Genomic DNA, 5,602 nt, shown 5'->3' with positions numbered 1-5,602 from the left:
TGGATAAAACATGATTTTGGACAATGTTCATGGAACTCAGCTTAAAACGTACTTGCAGACTTGAAAACCCTTGCCTATTGTAGAGCGCGCCTCCTACTTCCAGTGCTGAACGAAAACCCATGATTTTGGACCCTGTTTTCATGCGAAAAGGCTAAAAGAAATGTTTCACGTTTGTTACACTCAAACAGTGTCTCCTCTCATATGCTGAACTGGTCGCATTGTGGATTTTGGATAAAACATGATTTTGGACAATGTTCATGGAACTCAGCTTAAAACGTACTTGCAGACTTGAAAACCCTTGCCTATTGTAGAGCGCGCCTCCTACTTCCAGTGCTGAACGAAAACCCATGATTTTGGACCCTGTTTTCATGCGAAAAGGCTAAAAGAAATGTTTCACGTTTGTTACACTCAAACAGTGTCTCCTCTCATATGCTGAACTGGTCGCATTGTGGATTTTGGTTAAAACATGATTTTGGACAATGTTCATGGAACTCAGCTTAAAACGTACTTGCAGACTTGAAAACCCTTGCCTATTGTAGAGCGCGCCTCCTACTTCCACTGCTGAACGAAAACCCATGATTTTGGACCCTGTTTTCATGCGAAAAGGCTAAAAGAAATGTTTCACGTTTGTTACACTCAAACAGTGTCTCCTCTCATATGCTGAACTGGTCGCATTGTGGATTTTGGATAAAACATGATTTTGGACAATGTTCATGGAACTCAGCTTAAAACGTACTTGCAGACTTGAAAACCCTTGCCTATTGTAGAGCGCGCCTCCTACTTCCAGTGCTGAACGAAAACCCATGATTTTGGACCCTGTTTTCATGCGAAAAGGCTAAAAGAAATGTTTCACGTTTGTTACACTCAAACAGTGTCTCCTCTCATATGCTGAACTGGTCGCATTGTGGATTTTGGATAAAACATGATTTTGGACAATGTTCATGGAACTCAGCTTAAAACGTACTTGCAGACTTGAAAACCCTTGCCTATTGTAGAGCGCGCCTCCTACTTCCACTGCTGAACGAAAACCCATGATTTTGGACCCTGTTTTCATGCGAAAAGGCTAAAAGAAATGTTTCACGTTTGTTACACTCAAACAGTGTCTCCTCTCATATGCTGAACTGGTCGCATTGTGGATTTTGGTTAAAACATGATTTTGGACAATGTTCATGGAACTCAGCTTAAAACGTACTTGCAGACTTGAAAACCCTTGCCTATTGTAGAGCGCGCCTCCTACTTCCAGTGCTGAACGAAAACCCATGATTTTGGACCCTGTTTTCATGCGAAAAGGCTAAAAGAAATGTTTCACGTTTGTTACACTCAAACAGTGTCTCCTCTCATATGCTGAACTGGTCGCATTGTGGATTTTGGATAAAACATGATTTTGGACAATGTTCATGGAACTCAGCTTAAAACGTACTTGCAGACTTGAAAACCCTTGCCTATTGTAGAGCGCGCCTCCTACTTCCAGTGCTGAACGAAAACCCATGATTTTGGACCCTGTTTTCATGCGAAAAGGCTAAAAGAAATGTTTCACGTTTGTTACACTCAAACAGTGTCTCCTCTCATATGCTGAACTGGTCGCATTGTGGATTTTGGATAAAACATGATTTTGGACAATGTTCATGGAACTCAGCTTAAAACGTACTTGCAGACTTGAAAACCCTTGCCTATTGTAGAGCGCGCCTCCTACTTCCAGTGCTGAACGAAAACCCATGATTTTGGACCCTGTTTTCATGCGAAAAGGCTAAAAGAAATGTTTCACGTTTGTTACACTCAAACAGTGTCTCCTCTCATATGCTGAACTGGTCGCATTGTGGATTTTGGATAAAACATGATTTTGGACAATGTTCATGGAACTCAGCTTAAAACGTACTTGCAGACTTGAAAACCCTTGCCTATTGTAGAGCGCGCCTCCTACTTCCACTGCTGAACGAAAACCCATGATTTTGGACCCTGTTTTCATGCGAAAAGGCTAAAAGAAATGTTTCACGTTTGTTACACTCAAACAGTGTCTCCTCTCATATGCTGAACTGGTCGCATTGTGGATTTTGGATAAAACATGATTTTGGACAATGTTCATGGAACTCAGCTTAAAACGTACTTGCAGACTTGAAAACCCTTGCCTATTGTAGAGCGCGCCTCCTACTTCCAGTGCTGAACGAAAACCCATGATTTTGGACCCTGTTTTCATGCGAAAAGGCTAAAAGAAATGTTTCACGTTTGTTACACTCAAACAGTGTCTCCTCTCATATGCTGAACTGGTCGCATTGTGGATTTTGGATAAAACATGATTTTGGACAATGTTCATGGAACTCAGCTTAAAACGTACTTGCAGACTTGAAAACCCTTGCCTATTGTAGAGCGCGCCTCCTACTTCCAGTGCTGAACGAAAACCCATGATTTTGGACCCTGTTTTCATGCGAAAAGGCTAAAAGAAATGTTTCACGTTTGTTACACTCAAACAGTGTCTCCTCTCATATGCTGAACTGGTCGCATTGTGGATTTTGGATAAAACATGATTTTGGACAATGTTCATGGAACTCAGCTTAAAACGTACTTGCAGACTTGAAAACCCTTGCCTATTGTAGAGCGCGCCTCCTACTTCCAGTGCTGAACGAAAACCCATGATTTTGGACCCTGTTTTCATGCGAAAAGGCTAAAAGAAATGTTTCACGTTTGTTACACTCAAACAGTGTCTCCTCTCATATGCTGAACTGGTCGCATTGTGGATTTTGGATAAAACATGATTTTGGACAATGTTCATGGAACTCAGCTTAAAACGTACTTGCAGACTTGAAAACCCTTGCCTATTGTAGAGCGCGCCTCCTACTTCCAGTGCTGAACGAAAACCCATGATTTTGGACCCTGTTTTCATGCGAAAAGGCTAAAAGAAATGTTTCACGTTTGTTACACTCAAACAGTGTCTCCTCTCATATGCTGAACTGGTCGCATTGTGGATTTTGGATAAAACATGATTTTGGACAATGTTCATGGAACTCAGCTTAAAACGTACTTGCAGACTTGAAAACCCTTGCCTATTGTAGAGCGCGCCTCCTACTTCCACTGCTGAACGAAAACCCATGATTTTGGACCCTGTTTTCATGCGAAAAGGCTAAAAGAAATGTTTCACGTTTGTTACACTCAAACAGTGTCTCCTCTCATATGCTGAACTGGTCGCATTGTGGATTTTGGATAAAACATGATTTTGGACAATGTTCATGGAACTCAGCTTAAAACGTACTTGCAGACTTGAAAACCCTTGCCTATTGTAGAGCGCGCCTCCTACTTCCACTGCTGAACGAAAACCCATGATTTTGGACCCTGTTTTCATGCGAAAAGGCTAAAAGAAATGTTTCACGTTTGTTACACTCAAACAGTGTCTCCTCTCATATGCTGAACTGGTCGCATTGTGGATTTTGGATAAAACATGATTTTGGACAATGTTCATGGAACTCAGCTTAAAACGTACTTGCAGACTTGAAAACCCTTGCCTATTGTAGAGCGCGCCTCCTACTTCCAGTGCTGAACGAAAACCCATGATTTTGGACCCTGTTTTCATGCGAAAAGGCTAAAAGAAATGTTTCACGTTTGTTACACTCAAACAGTGTCTCCTCTCATATGCTGAACTGGTCGCATTGTGGATTTTGGTTAAAACATGATTTTGGACAATGTTCATGGAACTCAGCTTAAAACGTACTTGCAGACTTGAAAACCCTTGCCTATTGTAGAGCGCGCCTCCTACTTCCACTGCTGAACGAAAACCCATGATTTTGGACCCTGTTTTCATGCGAAAAGGCTAAAAGAAATGTTTCACGTTTGTTACACTCAAACAGTGTCTCCTCTCATATGCTGAACTGGTCGCATTGTGGATTTTGGATAAAACATGATTTTGGACAATGTTCATGGAACTCAGCTTAAAACGTACTTGCAGACTTGAAAACCCCTTGCCTATTGTAGAGCGCGCCTCCTACTTCCAGTGCTGAACGAAAACCCATGATTTTGGACCCTGTTTTCATGCGAAAAGGCTAAAAGAAATGTTTCACGTTTGTTACACTCAAACAGTGTCTCCTCTCATATGCTGAACTGGTCGCATTGTGGATTTTGGATAAAACATGATTTTGGACAATGTTCATGGAACTCAGCTTAAAACGTACTTGCAGACTTGAAAACCCTTGCCTATTGTAGAGCGCGCCTCCTACTTCCAGTGCTGAACGAAAACCCATGATTTTGGACCCTGTTTTCATGCGAAAAGGCTAAAAGAAATGTTTCACGTTTGTTACACTCAAACAGTGTCTCCTCTCATATGCTGAACTGGTCGCATTGTGGATTTTGGATAAAACATGATTTTGGACAATGTTCATGGAACTCAGCTTAAAACGTACTTGCAGACTTGAAAACCCTTGCCTATTGTAGAGCGCGCCTCCTACTTCCACTGCTGAACGAAAACCCATGATTTTGGACCCTGTTTTCATGCGAAAAGGCTAAAAGAAATGTTTCACGTTTGTTACACTCAAACAGTGTCTCCTCTCATATGCTGAACTGGTCGCATTGTGGATTTTGGATAAAACATGATTTTGGACAATGTTCATGGAACTCAGCTTAAAACGTACTTGCAGACTTGAAAACCCTTGCCTATTGTAGAGCGCGCCTCCTACTTCCAGTGCTGAACGAAAACCCATGATTTTGGACCCTGTTTTCATGCGAAAAGGCTAAAAGAAATGTTTCACGTTTGTTACACTCAAACAGTGTCTCCTCTCATATGCTGAACTGGTCGCATTGTGGATTTTGGATAAAACATGATTTTGGACAATGTTCATGGAACTCAGCTTAAAACGTACTTGCAGACTTGAAAACCCTTGCCTATTGTAGAGCGCGCCTCCTACTTCCAGTGCTGAACGAAAACCCATGATTTTGGACCCTGTTTTCATGCGAAAAGGCTAAAAGAAATGTTTCACGTTTGTTACACTCAAACAGTGTCTCCTCTCATATGCTGAACTGGTCGCATTGTGGATTTTGGATAAAACATGATTTTGGACAATGTTCATGGAACTCAGCTTAAAACGTACTTGCAGACTTGAAAACCCTTGCCTATTGTAGAGCGCGCCTCCTACTTCCACTGCTGAACGAAAACCCATGATTTTGGACCCTGTTTTCATGCGAAAAGGCTAAAAGAAATGTTTCACGTTTGTTACACTCAAACAGTGTCTCCTCTCATATGCTGAACTGGTCGCATTGTGGATTTTGGATAAAACATGATTTTGGACAATGTTCATGGAACTCAGCTTAAAACGTACTTGCAGACTTGAAAACCCTTGCCTATTGTAGAGCGCGCCTCCTACTTCCACTGCTGAACGAAAACCCATGATTTTGGACCCTGTTTTCATGCGAAAAGGCTAAAAGAAATGTTTCACGTTTGTTACACTCAAACAGTGTCTCCTCTCATATGCTGAACTGGTCGCATTGTGGATTTTGGTTAAAACATGATTTTGGACAATGTTCATGGAACTCAGCTTAAAACGTACTTGCAGACTTGAAAACCCTTGCCTATTGTAGAGCGCGCCTCCTACTTCCACTGCTGAACGAAAACCCATGATTTTGG

Source organism: Coregonus clupeaformis, unplaced genomic scaffold (genome assembly GCF_020615455.1).
Source record: "Coregonus clupeaformis isolate EN_2021a unplaced genomic scaffold, ASM2061545v1 scaf0128, whole genome shotgun sequence".
NCBI lineage: Eukaryota > Metazoa > Chordata > Actinopteri > Salmoniformes > Salmonidae > Coregonus > Coregonus clupeaformis.
The sequence above is the reverse complement of the archived record's forward strand: the minus strand, read 5'-3'. Positions refer to the sequence as shown.